Source organism: Amblyomma maculatum, chromosome 6, assembly GCF_055883805.1.
Source record: "Amblyomma maculatum isolate TAMU_Amacu chromosome 6, ASM5588380v1, whole genome shotgun sequence".
Lineage (NCBI taxonomy): Eukaryota > Metazoa > Arthropoda > Arachnida > Ixodida > Ixodidae > Amblyomma > Amblyomma maculatum.
Genome location: NC_139349.1, coordinates 151,485,995 through 151,504,778, shown reverse-complemented (window position 1 = coordinate 151,504,778; position 18,784 = coordinate 151,485,995). Strand labels below are relative to the sequence as shown.

Below are 18,784 nucleotides of genomic sequence, written 5' to 3'. Positions count from 1 at the left end.
TGATTCATGGTGGAACGAGCAGGACAACTAAGTTTTCAGAGCTAACTTTTATATTCATGCTTTTTGCATGGCCTGATCCTTTAATTTCGACTCTTTTATTTTTTTGTTAAAGCTTCCTTACAACTTCGCTCTTAATATAATTCCTCTATTTACGTGTTAATTACAGCTACATATACACTGTCTGCTGGTTCCAATAACCAGACCAATAGATGATCTATGTCATGTTTGACAGCACAGAGACATCATCAATTTCAACGATGACAAAACAAAAAAAACTTCAATTTTAGGGAATATATATTCGCCGAAGGAAACGAAAAGATCTATTCTAAAATAAACACCGAAAAGTGTACGCCGTATTAAAAAAAAGAGGAAAAATAGTCCCACCCATGTTAGTAGTAAATTTTATTGGTTCTCAGATATTTCAACCCACAAAATCCCAGAGAGGTAACGGTAAGATCTGGGCCACATATATGACCTGGGTTACTGCGGTTTTAACTGCCCAGAGGGCTCGGACAAAGTTCACGTTTTCCACATCACACAAGTAAATTTATGCCCCCCCCCCCCCCCCACACACACACAGACCGAGAGAGAATTCCCTGAACAAGAAAAAAAAAAGACCTCAACCACGCACGCATCATTAAACACGCGCACATAAAGTCACCGTTTCCCTGGCTTTCCGTCCGAGTCTCGCCCTCGCTTCTGTCTTTTGGAGCCCAATGCCCTGCTGGCTAGCCCTGCCCCAGGGAGAGAAGTACTACTAGCCACGTTATCAAGGGCCGTCTGCCTGGATCGCCAGGCAAGCCAGCGCATGGCTAAAAGCGAAGGGATCGCATTCTCTTCGCGGCCCATTTTCCCTTCAGCAGAGTCCCTTCCTCCTCCCTGTACCTTCTCTGCCACTTGTGTATTCTGCTCCTTTCCTTGCGTATGCCTTCGATCTTCGGCATGTCAGGAGACGAAGAGGGCGGTCTGAGGGCTGCAGAAAAGTTTGGACGCAGTTTGCGCGCTTTTCTCTCCCCAAAACACAGCAGCGGATGAGCGCGGTCGTGTTTCTCGGCGCCTGGGGCTGGGGAGCAAGGAGAGAGAGGGAGGGAGGGAGGGAGAAAAGAACACTCGTTGCTGTCAGGTGGTACAAGCGCGTTAAAAGGTCAATCTACGGAGCGCTTTCATTCGTGGGCTGGGGAGCTTGGGGCTGAACGTTTTCATTTCTAGACGCGGCGAAATGTGCATGACTTGTGCCACTGCGCTGGCTGCGCATATCCGGATCGGAACTCCGTTGATCTGCCACTGCCCCGCTATAGCCCCGCACCGCTGCAAAGAGAGGGATTATCATCATCATTATGCAAAGTATCACCATCATTAATCGGTGCGGGTGAATTTCCATTGAATTTCAGTGCGCACTCGCAGATGCTCGCAGCGCTGAATTCGCTGCGGCGGCCGCTTCTTGTGCCTGTGTTGCCGTGTTTCGCATTGTGTCTCTAATGTCGTTCATTGTTTAACCGTTGCGGTACTGCTTAATTTATTTTGCCGCTTTCGCAAAGTGATGGTGATGTGGCTAAAGCTGTTGCGCAGTGCTTGTGGCGAGTGTACGGCGCGCTAGAACTCTGTGCTCCTGGCTACCAACGTCAGTGCAGAAGTGGAATTCGTGCTCACTGTGTGACGTCCGCTGTGTGCGATTTGTATGAAGCTCACTGAAGACCCTTCAGAAAGGCATACAGCATTGTATTTTTAGAGCTGTCAGAGCCAAGGCAACTGTCCGGGTAAACGGGCCGCTTGCTGCGGCAGTGTTGGCATACCAGGTTCGCCATCGTAGTAGCTTATTGAGGAATCTTCGGCACGGCAGAGCTGAATCCGCCTTTTGCGCGAGGTTGTGGCGCCATCATGCGGGAGCGGGCGGAAAACACATTGAGCGGCAGTGTAGCAGACGACGCGAAAGCGCACCATACAAGTGCAGCAATCATGGATACGTGCCATTCCACGGAAAAATTTCATCCCTTCTGAGCATTCCAGGGTAAAAGATGAATAATTGTTTCCCTTCGTTCTCTTTTGTAGCTTGAAATTGTAGCACCGTCAAACTTTCAAAACGTTTTGGGCACCTTCTAAATGTGTATTTAATATTTGATCACGGGTTCCTATTTGTAGCAGGCTGTTACTTATATTGTTACAAATATTTCTTTTTTAGGTCTGTGAGCATCACTTCACAGACGACGACATCGTACGAGAGGCGTCACATGTCGACGATGCTACAGGTCGAGTGACGACCGCAGAGTTGTCGCATCTGCGCCTTCGGTCAGGTGCAATTCCATCATTATTTCTAGGCTGCCCTAGTTACCTATCAAGCACAAAGACTTTAAGAGAGGAGCCAGAGGCGAAGCGAACATGCCTGGAAGCTGCTTCAATGCAAAGAGCAATTTCTGAGTCAATTCAGACATTTCGCAATGCCGAGGAAGCGGACAAAATCACCTTAAGAGACCTTGCTAGCGAAGCCACAAGTCAGAGTTCTGGCGTATAATTGAGGCCAGTGAGCGTCTCATGTTGGTGCTCATCGTAGAGGACGAAGCTCCGTGGATTAAATATTAAATTGTAGTAAAATCAGACCTCAGTATCACACTGTTCTTTGTGAAGAAGCCGCTCACAAGACTGGGCCCCAACATGCCCATTCCGAGTGCAGCCAGAAGTAAAAGAGAAATAATAGAACTCCTCCAGAGCGTTAAGAATTGGGATAAGAGCTTAAATTCAAATTCTGGCGATGCAAACGAGGACATCGGCGACACTATTCGTCTGCTGCTGAACAAGCACCAGCCGACGACAAAGCCAAAGCGATAAAATTCCTGAGCGAGCAGCTGAACCTGCTTTTTTTTTGAAGAAGGAGCGGAGACGATACTCCGTTGAATTCATGGTTTATTGCTGCATTCTTTTTACGGTATCACCGCACGCACATAAGTACATCCGCTGCTATGGATATGTCACCCTGCCCCACCCTATGACGATTTGGTATGAACCCAAGGCTGGAACATCATGGTCCTACATTCCTGAATTATGTTACAAAGAAGATCTCGGACCTCGATGATCGCCAGCGCTTCGTTACCTTGATGGTCGATGAAGTCTATATTAAACCATATTTTGATTACAAAGGGGGCAATATAACTGGTGCAGCACTGAATTCATCGGAAGTCGCTACCAGTGCTTTCGTCTTCATGGTACAGAGCATCGCATGCCCTTTCAAGGAAGTGGCCCACATCGTCCCAGTGCACAAAGCCGATGGGGAATTTCTGCACAATTTACTGAAAGATGTGATATGTGGGCTAGAAAACATTGGCTACAGAGTTTTATGTGTAGTCTGTGACAATCATTCAGTGAACAGAAAGGCAATGTCTCAGTTTTCAACGCCGCCAACAAATGCAATTTTATATCCGCACCCCTCTGACCCATCAAGGCCTCTCTTTTTTGTAATTGATCCAGTGCATATACTCAATGCATCCGAAATAATTGGCTCAACGAAAAAAAAAAAACGACCAACTATGCTTTTATTTTCCTGACTTCAATGAAAATTCCAACCAGCCTCCACGCATGCGCACAGCATCGTTTGCTACAATCTGAGAAGGTTACAAGCTGGAGAGTGATCAGCTTTTGAGGTACGGTTACTCGCTCTCTAGAAAAGCCTTGAGCGGCAGAATGTAAAGTTCGCCTTGCAGATTTTTAATGACTCCCTGCCACCAGCGCTTCGTGATCTTGGAGAAACACACAACTTACTCTTTCCTGAAGATACAGCGAGTTTCATTGAAGTTATAGCGAAGTGGTGGAAGGTTGTAAATGTTTAAACCCCATGGAAAGGAAAACGACTGAATGACCGATTTCAAGAGCCAGTTTTTCCTTCGGAGGATGACATGAAGGTGATTTTTCTCTACAAAATTCTGGACAGCGGGGTGCTCACAAAGGAAACCCATGCTTCTCTGCATCAAACAACCCATGCACTGGTTGAAGTGAGCAGGTATTGCTTCGATGAACTGCAGCTTTCATACGTCCTGCTCGGCAAGTTCCAGACGGACAGCTTAGACGACCGCTTCGAGAAATACAGGCAACTTGCTGGCTCCCAATATCATGTTTCTATTAGGCAAGTTTACGAGAGCGAAACTAAATTACGGCTGCAAAATACTTTGCCCACGCAAGTGTTTGCGGAATGAATAGCTCCTTCGATAAGCAACGGGAAGATCTGCGAAAGCAGATTGAAACACCGCATCATAACTGCAACGTTGTAGTTACGAGAGATGCCTTGTCAAAAATAGAAGACATTATCCCCGTCCTTGTATACGCGGCAGGATATGCAGTCTACGCGACTCTCAAGCAATTAAACTGCACGAAATGTCGAACAGCATTGACGGTCGACAAGACTATCACTGTCTCTGCAGCTCAAAAATACTATCACTTGATGAAAGATATAGACCGAGGTGGCCTCATTTTCCCAGCGTTGTTTGCTGTAAATGCTGTTACCCACAACTGTGTTGTTGTTGAACAAGTGTCCAAGGAAGCGGAGTTCTTGAGGAGCCCGAACCAGCGCCGTCTAGTCACCGAACTCAAATTACAGCTGCTTGCAGATCAAGAGTCATCAGATTTTGACACCGGCGAAGATGGGTTGTGGAGCAGTACCAACATTCTGCTCAAAAACTTCTGCTGCAAGATTAACGATGATGTAGCCAATGCAAAAATGCTAAGGCTAAGGAAAGAAAAGCTGCAACGCTTTCAGGGAAGTGAAAAGTTGTTTGTTTGTTGCTGGTGACTTTTAAATGTATATATTATTCCGCATCAAGAACAGTGCTACAATAATCGAAATGTAAATAAATGTTTTGTACGCGTAAATCTCTCCACTGATGTCTCAATTTGAGTAAAAACAATCTTTTGCAGCCAACTGTGCTGCTGCCTCATATCCTCGCGCAGTAAAAAAGAAACATGCATGCTCCTCGAAAAAACCGGTGAGGCCCCATCCCTGTGACGTCACTGGAAGAGCACTGAGGCCTTAAATTCGTCTAGGTGGTGTTGCCTCATGTAACAGTCTACTGCGCAATGGTGGAGGGGGAAAGGGGGGTTAAAAGAAAAAAAACAGAGAGCATCGCAGTGCGTGAGTGACCGTGGAGAAAGGCAGGGCGGGAAGACTGGTCGCAGAAAGGAAGCCGGCTAGTGCGTTGTCAAGCAAGAGACGGTGGACGTTGAGTGAAGCGTCTACGTCACGCATACTGCCTGATTCTGCCGGTAGTTTTTTTTTTCTCTCCACCGTTGGAAGGGGGTGAGACGGCGGATGCAAGACAAGTCCTCTCTCAAGTCCGAGAGGTGGGCTGGCTGGCCAACGCAGATGGCGCGGTTCAAACTGGTTAAAACGAGTGAAGGCTAGCTTGGAGCTGCCCTCGGCACTCGTGAATTGTGGAAGGTTCTCGCTGTTCTTTCGAGCAAAGCAGCACGTACGCTGCTTAATTTCAAGCGTCAACATTGACACGCCGTTTAGAAGATGCTTTCAGTCTTGACAGTTAATTATTTCTTTTCCGCCATTACGAAACTGCATACGTATATGGACGCGCGTGTGTGCAAATAACTCACGCGGTCAGTACCCTTCCACGTACGTTTTCATTACAATGAAGAAAACAAACGCACAAACCCTGCGCTACAGTGCCTGCACGCTGCGAAGAAGCACACTGGAAGAAAAAGACAGGAAGCAAAAATTTGCGAACGCAGAATCGGCGCTTACTCTACATTCCCGCGCATCGCGCCTTTGGCTGAGCAGCGCGCGTCTCTAAGGACAAAAAAGAAAGAAGCTCCACAAGACACGTGTATTTACGCTAGTGCCACGTAGTGCTGGTTCTTGCTTTCTTATTTTATTTTTCCCCCGTATTCCTCCCGCACTCTGGTCGCTTCTTCCCTCTCGATCGCTTTCTCTCATGCAGGCTTGCTGAGAGCCTCCCGCGCAGTGCCAACACCACCTAGACTACTATCAGTACACGCACGCACGCGCTGAGCCTGGCAGTTCAGGGGGGGGGGGGGGGGGGGATGCTGAGTTGAAAAAGGCACAATTTCTCAGCTGCCGCCGCTTTCTGTGCACTGAGGGAGAAAGGCAGGTTTGTACAATGGCCGAACTCTGGCAACAGCGGCGGTGGTCCGGTCGTGTTTGTGCACGAGCCTTTTTCCATTATTCATTTGTTCATCCTTCATGGCGTACCCCTAGCTCTGATGTCCTGGGGCAATAAATATTGTTACGTGAGCTCTAGTATGAAAGGAAACAACCAGTCAATTCTCAGAGAGAAGAGAAATACTGTGCAGCTAGAAGCTTTCTTCTTCACGTTCCTTTAATTTTTTGTGTGCTCTGGTATATGCTTTTTATACCTGAGCCCAAAATTCTATTTAACGTTTTTATTTGATATCGCAGGCACATGAGATTATTATTTGGAATGTCTGCCTCTCTTTTTCTTCTGATTACGCAGGAGATTGTAATGGCAGAATATAGAATTTGAGTGCGCTAATTTACAATTGAACAACGTAACGTTGGATTGAAAATAAAGTTTATTTAGTAGATCTATTCCCTGTACGGACCTTTCAATCCTGTGATCGTCTACCGGAATTAGTCCAGCCCGTTACGGATGTGTTGCACAAGAGTCTGAAGAATGGTGATGCTAGGTAGACCTTGGGGAGCGAAAGGGCAGCTATATTGCAATCACGCGTGTATTCCCGGAATGCTGAGCGAAGAGTGTGTGTGAAAGATGGAAAGGGACCACAGTAGGTAATACCTGGATGAAAAGAGCGTTGTCAATATGATAACCTGCAAAGCCGACGCATGTCTTTATTCTTCCGTTGTTAGGACTCAACCACCGTGCGTTTTCTGGAGGCTTCTTTTCCCACCGTCCTCAGCTGCATGCGGATCCATGGATCCACATGCATGTTCACGGAAACTTATGCCCTTACAAAAATGAGTTTTGAAACTCTATTGTTGGACTATTGACCGCCTTTTGAATTTATTGAATTTCGATAGACATTCAACCCCAGCTGAATGCAATCTTTACAGGGCCAACAGAATTTTCATTGTGTTCTACCCAATAGACTTTTTGTGCAATTTTTTCTATGTGCTTTTTGTTGTCAGTTTTCAACGTTCACGAACAATTAGCGTGTACTGTTCATGCTGGCCCATGTTTTTAAGTAGTTTTAGGCACAAATGATAAGAGCATGATGTAACAATTTCGTTATGAATTTTTGGTCTCACTTGTAATCAACTATTGGCCACATTCTGCAAAGGGAAATATAAGAGCAGCATGCAGTTGCGTGCTCGTTCATGTTATATAAAAGTACATATTAACGGTGCACACTTAGCTCAAGCTTCGCAACACAGTGAAAATATGCCCTAAAAACTTCATGATGGCAAAGCCTCCACTAATAATGCAAATACATCGTTGAATGTCAATCAGAATCCGTAATGGATCAGCTTCTGTATGTCGCAGAAGGTAACTTTAGTGGTAGGACATATTTTATATTTATCATAAAACAAGTTCAGTGAGTCATCATACTAACAAACAGGATCCTAGATTGAACCTACCATGTAGGGCAGGACAGAGCTTTTTTAAACCAGTTCCAAAGTTCACTATATATATGCTTCAGGGTCTGACATTCTGCCCAAGCATAGGTATTTTTGCCCGTAGCTTTTTGCCGCAAAATGAGGTGCAGTCTGTATTGGAATCCTCCACCGCTGTATGTCTTTGGAGAATTTTACTGTTATTTTTTTCTTTTCCTTCCTTTCTTAGTGGACACCATGCTAAAATGAAGTCACTTTAAACATTGAGGGGTTCTAATAATCACGGATTGATCCCACGCATACTATAGAGTTAACACGCATAGCAAAAACATTCGCGTATAAAAAAAAAAAACAAGATTGCATGCGTCTTCTAACGGCGACTCTTCTTTTCAAAGAAGCATTCGGCCGCCGCCTTGCCCCTGTCCGCATCCCACTTCCCCCGTGCCCCGTGAACGGCGCCAGCATGTCCGGAGAGGTCGAGGGTCGCTTCCTGTCGGCTGGGGGGAAAAAAGGGGGAGGGAGGAGGGGTTGCTCCCGCTTGGTCTCCGCTCTCTGCCTTCACCGTGGTTTGTTTTCACGGAGATGACCTTGGCTTCAGCAGTCGCGCAGCGGGGGTGGCGGCTTTTCACCGAAGCTGTTCTTCTGCGCCCCGTTTTCTTTGCACGCAGACGCGGGTACGCTGAGTGCGGCGATGTGCCAGTTCAGTTGGCGTTTTCCCGCCACCGTGGTCGCATCTTGCACTGTGAACGAAGCACCGTATGTAGGTTTTTCGCTGGTGATTATCACGAAGATCGTTTTGTTCAAATTGGAGCGCGAACGTACGAATTTAAGTCTTCGGAGGACTCCGCTCTTGGGCGGCAGCTTCTGCGCAAGGAGGACGTGTTTAAGAAGTTCAACAGTCGCAGGCGTTTTGGATTCTAGGCGAAAAGCCGGCGCGGGCGGAGGGAGCGTCTGCACTTTGGTGAGTGTTTTACTTTTTCCTATTCGTGTTTGTGCCAGTCTTGTACTGTGTGTGCTACAAGGTGAAGCCCGCATGTAAATATTTCTAGCAGACAAACCAGCCTCGTCGGAAAAAAAAGGAGGGGGAGAGAGAGAGAGAGAACGAGGCTTGTCTCTACGCGGACGCTGGGGCCGATGGAACGCCAGCTGGAATGGCGACATTTTCGATCTTTCTTTTTTTTAACCGGTGACCGTTTTTGACGGATTGTTCGGCACAGTGCTGTACTCTTTCGATACGCTACTCGCGCTGAGACGGACACATTATCGAGATCATAATATGCCTCTGTCACACATTGTGGATTATTGAATCTGTGCAGCTCCGCCATTTTTGAGTGTTTGTTTTTGTTTCCACTCATTTTAGTGCCTATAGTTGGTAATTTTGCTTCAAGTTTTCTGGGTAGTAATGCTTGTGACCTGCGCTTTGCTATTTATATTCACAATGGGATCTTTGACGGCAGCATATATAGTTTATCAGGGAGAAATGAACGATGTGGTAGTGCTGCCGAGCTGTGGAGGCGGCGGTCGATGCCGTCTAAGCAGTGAAAGACAGTGACAACTCATTTTAGACAAGAAATTTCTTGCGCTATGACGTGGAGCAGCGCACAAATGCCTTTGCTCTATTTTTAGGTTAGTATATACCGCAACTTAATTATGATTTATATTGTTTATTTCAGCATCACATGCGAGGAGTTCCCGGACGTATCAGCGTTTTACGCAAAGAACAGCCTGGCGTCATACCCTGCACATGAATTGAAATAAAGCAAATAAACAACCCAGCTCATGTTATGGGTTCACCAAAGATGCATATTTTTTCTTTCTCATTAACGCGCATTTTTTTATTCTGTGTTCCCTTTCCGCTGCGGATTAACAGAAAATGCTGCGTGATCAACGGTTAGCCAGGAGCAAGCACGAGGTGGTTTACATTAATGCAAAAGTAGCACAGCACATATCCTTGCTGCGGTCAGTCAACACATTCTATGTTCTGCTCGACCAATCAACAATTTAGTCAGTTTAGTGTAGGTTAATGAGTGAGTAAGTATAATGGGGCTTAAAAGATCAAGATCTGTTTTGTTCTTTTATGCCTCACTATGCTTATCATTAACCAGCACTGATCAGACAGGATTGTTGATTGGTCGGGCAGAACATAGAATGTGGTGACTTATCGCAGCTAGGAGATGTACTGTACTACTTTTGCATTAATGAAAATCACCCCGTGTCTGCTCCTGGCAAACCGATGGTCGTGCACTATTTTCTGTTGTTCAGGAGTGGAAAGGTAGCAGAAAATCAAAAAGCGTCACTTGCAGAGTTTCTGAAGCATTTGAGCCTGAAATCAACAGAATTTCAGTTGCGCGAATTCCAAAAGCGCTCTTAAGAAACACATGGGCCACTATTTCATAAGCGCTCAACAAGAGGTCAACACTGCATCATCCAAAATGTTGTTGATTATCGACAGACTTTCAACAGCGTGTATTGACACAACGCTTTCGAATTTCTATAGAAACCCTACATGCATTTTTGTAAGGGTGCGCCACTTCCAAATTGTTTTGCGCGTGATAAAAGCAATGGGCTCTGGTTGGCTCCTGGATATACGCGGTCGTTACGCAGACGAGAGTGCACGCTCCCAGCTGATCCCATCCGCGGTACCACGGCTGTGTCAGGCCGCCATCACGGATGAATCGGCTGACACCTCTTGCCAGGGGTATGCCAAGGGCTGCACATGTTTCGCAGCAACCGACCTATTCCTCTTCTACTACATGGTCAAAAGAGGACTATATAACACAAGGCACTTAGGCGTACCTTTTTAACAAGACGGTCCCTGCTAAAATTTTCCGCGCACTATCGCAGTTTGTAACGACCAACAACGAATATCTGTAAACCTTGAATTCTTGTAGAGGAAGCACTGAAGAGTTGATGCGGGCTGCCACCGGTAAATTCGCCTTCAATGCAGCGCGTTCGGTAAAATGGTGAAATGCACCTGTTTCCTCGCTCGCAGATACCTATAGGGGACCCAAGCATCGCAGGATGGCGCTGCGGGCGCCAGTGAACAGCGCCCTCTTCAGCCAACGCCATGTAATCGGTCGAGCACAGTGAATAGCTCGCCTATAGGCTTTCGTGTCTTTGCAGCCTCTGCACGCGGGAGCAACTTGCTTTGGGCGCGCTCGTGTTCTTTGCCGCTCGCGTTGTTGAAAGCTGATTGCGCGCGCGCGCGCCCTGACCGCAGTCTACTCGCTTTGCGCGCGCTTGCATTTCCGTGCTGAAAGAAAGCTGTCTTGCGCGCGCGCGCTTCTGCTTCTACTTTTCAAACTCGCGCTTAGACGAAGTGGTGTTTGAAGCGAGTGTGCAACAATGTACACGCTTCGATGTGGTTTAAGAAAATACCGGACAGCGGTGGCTACTTTCACAGCACAAATGTCAAAAAGGGAGGTCTGTTAGTCAGCCATGTGCATTCTGTTGAGCAGATTGTAGTATACAACGCTGTTATCGTGAAGGCTTAGTATGTGTCGCAGGTCAGCGACCACATCGCGTACGACGTGGGATTTGAGGCAAGTATTTCATTTTTATAATACCCATTTCTTTAAGGCCCAGATTGTAAGGCGCATGCAACCATTCCATACGCTGTCTGCTTTAGTTTCTGAAGAGCTTGCAGATGTAATCTAGTTGGTGCCTATGAACTTAATAAAAGATACGTTGGTTCGTTCGCATCTTAGGCGCGCTTTTCGGTATATGCCGATATTTTAATTTTGATGGCGATTGTCGCGCAACTGCATACTCAGAACTTTTTATACGTAGCTTCCACCTGAATAGAATGTGCATTCACATGTATACAAAGAAACATCAACCCTTCTGCTGCAAAAGAAATATTTTCGCGCTTTAATTTTTGTGAATTACATTCTGCTCCTAATAACTGGCCCTGCAATTGATCGAGTAAATTCAATTCCACAGAGTAAATGAGACAGTTTATTTATTTATTTACATATACCTTACAGGCCTCCAGACAGGCATTGTGTAAGGGGGGACAAATACAAAGATATCCGCAAAGTGGGTAAAAAACAAAATCACAATCGCAAGTACAGGAAAAGAGTGGTAATTATACAAATCTGTAACAATATATCGCAACGCAGAGGGAGTTATAAGAACTACTAAGCACAAATCATATAAGTCAAGCGAGAAGATGCAAAAAAAAAAAATGTAGATTGAACTATGCCACAGAACTACTGCGCATCAAAAAAAAAACCCTTCAAGGAATAGTTACATAAATGACGGGAACGTACATATGCTAAGCGTTATCAATGAAGTGCTTTAGTAGATCTTCTCGAAACGCTTCGTGATTGTGGAGAGATGCAATGCTATTCGGAAGGTCATTCCACAGGCGGATGGCGCGCGGGAGTGATGAGAAGTTAAAAGCGTTAGAACTGCCGTAAATGCTAGCATAGCTGTAGTCGTTATGCAATTTATGCGATAGGTAGGAGGGACGTTGTAGATGACTTAGGGATGACCGAGTGCCATGGGCGTATTTATGAAAAAGAGATAGAAGGGCGATATCACGACGGACATTTAACGGATGAAGTGAAAGTTCAAGCTTGAGCTGGGTTACGCTGAAATGGAAATTATAATTACGCGAGATGAAACGACAAGCCCTGTTTTGTATTCCTTACAACTTCTCTAGTAAATATTGCTGATGAGGTGACCATACAGAGGGAGCGTACTCTAGGAGCGGACGAACAAAAGTTATGTAGGCTAATCTACGGACATGAGATGTAGTGTTTTGTAGGTTGCGGCGAAGAAATCCTAATGACCTGGAAGAGTGAGCAGAAATGCTTGCTATACGATCTGCCCAACAATGATTTGGAGTGAGGTGGACGTATTTGTACCGCGTAGTCCGAGCCAATGTAACGTTATTAATGTGGTAGAAAAAATTCGAATTCGCTGATTTTCGTGAGAAAGAAATTATGTTACATTTGGAAGTGTTCAAGATCATCAGCCACGTTTTACACCAGTCGTTAACGCGGTTCAGATCAGTTTGAAGTAAAATATGGTCTTCAGTGTCCTTTATTGCACGATAGATGATGCAGTCATCAGCAAATATGCGTGTATAAGACGAGATGTTATTCGGAAGGTCATTAATATAGATCAAGAAGAGTAATGGGCCAAGGACGCTTTCTTGCGACACACCTGATGTGACGTAGGAGGAAGGAGAGGAATAATTCTTAACAACGGTGAACTGCTGGCGATTGGAAAGAAAGTTACGGACCCATGATAAAGTTAGTGAATCTATTTTGACGGCAGAAAGTTTAGCTATTAGTCGGCAGTGCGCTACACGATCAAATGCCTTAAAGAAGTCCAAAAAGATGCAGTCTGTCTGTAACTTACTGTTCATGTTAAAATGTAGGTCAGTGGTGAATTCAAATATCTGCGACTCGCAGGAAAAACCCTTTCTAAATCCATGCTGCCCGGGGAAAAAGAATATGCGATGCGATTATGTGCTCAAGCATCTTGCAGCATATGCAAGTTAATGAGATCGGGCGATAATTTTCGCATGAATGTTTATTGCCACTTTTGAATACCGGTACTACCTTTCTAATTTTCCAATCGGAGGGGAGCTCACTTGTTGACAGGGACTGCCTAAAGATATGAAGTAAGATGGTGCTGGAGGCTGAAATGGTATTTTTGAGTATTTTTGAATTAATGTTATCGGCACCAGAGGAGGAGGAAACCTTAAGTTTATTAATCAAGTGTACTATGCCTTCAAATGTAATGTCAACTGGCGCCATATAAGGGTAATCAAAATCTGGTACATACGGGATGTTAGAAACATCTTCGTCGGTGAAAACAGAGGTGAAAAACAAGTTAAAGGCTTTAGGACATTCAGTGTTAGAGTAGGGGGTGTTGTTCACATCATCTATTGAAATAATATTAAACAGGCTAGGATGACCTATTGTTCTCCAGAATTTGCTCGGATTATTTTCCAGTAGTATAGGAAGGACTTCTCTGAAATATTTATCCTTTGCTTCACAAAGAGCAGAGCAATACAGTTAGGTAATTTTTATACTTATCCCAAGCTAATTGCGTACACTGGCGTTTTGCATTTCGGTAAAGTCGTTTTTTCTTATTTCTCATACGCTGATGCTTTCCTGTAAACCAAGGGTTTGATTTATCATTTGATATTGAGATAAGTGGGACGTGTTCTTCTACCAGTTTATTGAGCTTGTCTCGAAAAAGAATCCAATTATCTTGCACTGACCGGTGGTGAAACAAAGGTAATAGGACGTTTTCTGAAAAGTTTGTAAGTTCGGCATTAATGAGATCGTAGTAAGCTCTGTTATAATCACGTATCTGTTTTCGCGTAACGCCAGTGAATGGAAGCGGAATATTAAGTGTTACTTGGAGTAACTTATGATCGCTAAGCCCATCGAAATAAGCAATGTTATAAACTGTATCAGGGGTGGTAGTAAAGATGAGGTCTAATATATTGGGACCGCGGGTGGGTTGGGTAACTACTTGAAATAGGTTGAAATCTAAAGCTAAGTTTATGAAGCTTGTTGAAGCAGAACAAGGGGATGAGAGCGCTTCCCAGTTAATTTGCGGAAAATTAAAATCGCCGAGTAAATAAGTGACGTCAGGATGGAAGAGCTCAAATGCCCTCGTAATGCTTTCACGCAGTTTATCTGAAAAAGAGTGGTCGGAGTTTGGCGCGCGGTAACAATTGCATATCGATAGTTTTGTGGAAGATGCAATGACTGGACAATATCTAGAAAAACAAATTTTCGCTGCGTGGTTATTACTTCATTGTTAGTATAGCTCTTATATTGGTATATAACTGTTTTATTCAATGACTTGCCCCGCCGCGGTGGCTCACGCGTTAGGAACTGTTGGTCATGGCAACGCGGGTTTGATCACGGCCGCCGCTCGCTGGAGGCATACTGCAAAGAGGCCTTTAGAAATATACGTTCCCGTTAAATAACCACGGAAGTGTGTGTGTGTGTGTGGGGGGGGGGGGGGGGGGGGGGGATTTTTACAGGTCTCCAATATAGCGCCCCTCGTAGCCTTGTCGCGCTGAGGTGTACGTTAAACACTACCAAACTAAACGAACATGTTCACTCAAATGTATCCTTGCTTACAGATCATTTTATATATCCTGCCTTGGAGCTTCAGTGTCTGCTTTCTAAAGAAGAAACAATTTGCGTCTGAGCATGAGTTGCGAGGCAGCATATCCTTGTTCTCTTTTGTTAGTTTTGCTCCTTATGTCGTGGGTTCGAAATGAACCAAACGGCCCGTCTCTGTTATGTGACATATTTCTTTGCAGCTAGCGTGGACATACCCTGAAAAGCGCCAGCTTGCGATTTCCCGTGCTAAGTGTACCTGCATGACAGGAATTCAGGGGCGCTGCAAGCATGTTGCTGCTGTGTGCCGTTTCATAAACTACCATGAAGATGACTCCTGCACAAGCCAGGTGCAACAATGGGGCAAAACCCAGCGGCAAAAATCCGAAGCTCCCTGCATCTGGGCCTTAATGAAATGGGTATAATAAAAATGAAATACTTGCCTCAAATCCCACGTCGTACACGATGTGGTCGCTCACCTGCGACACACACAAAGCCTTCACGATAACAGCGTTGTATCCTACAATTTGCTCAACAGAATGCACATGGCTGACTAACAGCTCTCCCTTTTTGACGTTTGCGCTGCGAAAATAGCCACCGCTGTCGACTATTTTCTGAAAACCCTATCGAAGCGTGTAAATTGCTGCACGCTCGCTTCAAACACCACTTCGTCCAAGCGCGAGTTTGAAAAGTAGAAGCAGAAGCGCGCGCGCGCAATACAGCTTTCTTTCAGCACGGAAATCCAAGCGCGCGCAAAGCGAGTAGACTGCGGTCAGGGCGCGCGCAAGCAGCTTTCAACAACGCGAGCGACAAAGAACGCGAGCTGCTTCCGCGTGCAGAAGCCGCAAAGACACAAAATTCTACAGGCGAGCTGTTGCGACAGCCAGAAACACAATAATACACTTCCCCACATTTCGATCGTCGCGGAACCACTCCTGCCATATTTTAAACTCAGCTGTGACACCTGTTTGCATGCCTGCGAAGCCACGGCGGCGGGCCGGTGCGAGAACTCAAACAGGGAGGTAACGCGAGCGACGAGGGCAGCACACGAAGCCGCCAGAACACGTTCGGTCAAGCTAAAACCCCTTGATACTTTGAAAGTTACGCCAACGATTGAACTTTGCCGCCGCCGCGCTACCTCCTCGCCTCCCCCTCGCCCCTTGCGCGCCCCTTCGCTGAAGGCCGGCTCTCCGCCCGATTTCCTGAGCGACGATTGGTCTCCCTGCCGTTGCCCTTGGAAACCGACGCGCGTCCGGCGTTTTCCTTGTGTTTTCTTTTTCCTTGGCGCCATTTTTCTTCTAGTCTCGGCGAGCGAATATTGCGCGCTGTGCTTTTATTGCAGCGTGCAAGCTCTATGCCGTGCTGTTGCGCGTACAACTGCAGCAAGCGGCCTGAAGATGGTTATGCGGTAATCATGATATCTCAAGGCAAGCGTGACGGCTTGCGCACGAGTCAATTGATTCACAAGATTAGTCGAAAGACGTTTATTCTTAGAAAGAACAGATTTGTTTGCGACGAAATGTGCCTTTCTCACTCCCCGTAATAACGCGTCACCTGACGCTGCGTTTTTTATTCCTGCTTGCTCCTCAATATTTTTGCGCCGGCAACATGTTCATTGTATAAAAATAAGATTGTCCTCTGCAGCATGCTGAATATTTTGCGAGGCTCCAAGGCTCCATCATTTACCACGCTTCGACTTCTGTACAGTCAGAAATAGGGCGCTATAATCTGCTTTTTGCTGTCAGAGATAACTGGAAAATTACAGTCTCTCGATTGCATTTGTCGCGATTATGCTAGGATCCCTGGCCTCCTTCACAAAAAATCAAAATTCGGGCTTGTAGAGGAGCTAGCCTTTCCAGCTTGTACATGCAGTGTGCGTCAGTTACTCGGGAGCAATGAATGCTGGCCCTGAGAAACTCTTTGGCAAGTAAACCCGGGGTATTGCGGGTAATCTGCACTAGTTTAGTTATGTCGTACGGCATGTTTTTTTTTCAATTCTTGAATGTGTCTTGCCATGCTTCGACGCACGCGTGGGTTAAAAAGTATGCGTTCGTTTTATCAGGGATACGGCCAATGTACAGGAGGTGTTCACATGATCACACACGCTTCACTTTGACCATGACTACTAGGCGTTGGCAGGCTACCTTCGCTTTGAAAGCTGGAGCTCTAAAACCGCGATTCCGCGTATTCATTTACTGCGAGAAAAGTTTTCCCATCGATTTCAAATCAGCCGGAATCATTGCATCAATTTTCTGTATATACGAAACTTAAACAATCAATAATGATTATAGTCATGATTGAAAAATAGGGGAACATTTTGCGAGCAACAATTCGTAGCACTGTGACATATTACTCATTTCAATTTTACGCAAGATTTTTTTTTCACCTAGCCTGAGTGATTAACTCATCGCTCAATGTTCTAGCTACGTTTCACTGAAGACCAGTTTGAGCCGCCAATATTACACGAACTCGAAAAAAAAACAGGCCCAACGCAGTTCCATCAATTTTCTCTCACCGACCTGTCCTGAAGTAGAGGAAGCCTCCTCGACAGAGACATGAACCTCGCGCTGATAGTAGTATGTTATTTTTATTGCTTGCTCTTTTCCCACCTCCATTTATGAAAAACAAGAAAGTATAAGAATTAAAAGTCAATGTATAGTTGTCTCGTCAGATATTATAATAGAGATATGACAGACAACGTAAGTCAATGAATGTACAATTAACCAATAATCCAATCTCATGGTTGATCACGTGACATATACTATGCTTAGAGAGATTGCTTGGCAGTAGCGAAATAGACTAGGTCCTGCTTTGGCCTTCTCTGATCTTGAAGTTCAAAGCACCAGCCTGGATCGTTTTCCGAAGTTTTACCGCGGTGACAGATTTCACGCTCTAAAAAAAAACACAGTCAGAGGCAGTACTAGATTAGGTGCACAAAGTAAAACCTTAATATGTGACTTAAAAAGTGCCTGTAGCACTGAACTCGCCTGAAAGCTTTGTTTATCAGTATTCCCCATTCAAACAGTTCTAAGAAGAAACCAATCAATTCATGAACTTTACTTTCGGCATTCTCAATGCTTTTCTCGCAATTTTTCAAAAATTTTGTGCACTCCTGGAGCGCAGACCTGGCCCAAAAGCTCGCGCTTCACTCACTGCTGCGGCCGGCCGGCGGGCGTCAAGGAGAAAAAGCGTGTCGTGCGCAGCGCTCGTCACCGCCGCGCGAGGAGAATCGAGGAGGAAAGCGCGGCGCGGAGGAGAGTGTCGCTACTTTCAAATTATCAAGGGAGGGGTTTTAGGTCAAGCGCCGCATCAGCGCCGCGCCCAACCAATGCTTCAAAATTTTGCCGCTTGGGGAGGAGCGCGCGCTGCAGTCGCGCAGCCAAACTTGAGGTTGGGTTCCGTATTAGAGCTGGTAGCCTCACTCTTTTTGGTATTAAGATGCATACGCTTAGAAAACCTGCAGTAGGGACAATTGCGAGCGAGCCATCTTTTATTACACTATAAATAAAATGAACGGGAGCAAGGAATGCGAAGTTGAGGCAAATACCTTTTATTTTCACTTCGTTGAAGTTATGCTCATTGCGTTTTATCTGACAGCGATAGTAATGGTAATAGTATATATATATATATATATATATATATATATATATATATATATATATATATATATATATATATATATATTGCCATCTGGTGCCCCTATGGTCTTGTGCCTGGAAGAAAAGGACACTGAAGTCGGCTCGCGCTCTGTGTTCGGAATGCTGCCAGCTCCTACAGCTTAGCCCTGTCGTTCACGTCTTGCCCTGTTGTCCGCGACATATTTTGGTGGAGGTGCTGGGTGTCGATCCCAGTATATGTCCCGCACTCCTCCGCACTCCCAGGATTCAGGTCATGTGCCAGTCGACACTCCTGTGCATCGCTCTAGCCGGAGGAACCTAGGCCTACCACCGGAGCACGGCCGTTGGAATTCACCACCGCAACCGCCCCTCGACCTGTCATGCAAGCTCCAACTTATTACACGCTACAGAACCCACGACTGCTTAAGCATTTCCACGGCAGTCAAAATGAAGACGTTTGAACATACTTCTATTTCACTGTGGTTTGAACGGAGGAGGAGGAATATGAGGAGGAAAGGCAGGAG

At 45.6% G+C, this 18,784-nt stretch overlaps 1 pseudogene; it reads left to right on the top strand.

Annotated features, from left to right (window-relative positions):
* Nucleotides 1-2,371: 2,371 nt before the first annotated feature.
* LOC146187060 (uncharacterized) lies at nucleotides 2,372-4,749 on the top strand (annotated as a pseudogene).
* The last annotated feature ends 14,035 nt before the right edge of the window (nucleotides 4,750-18,784 follow it).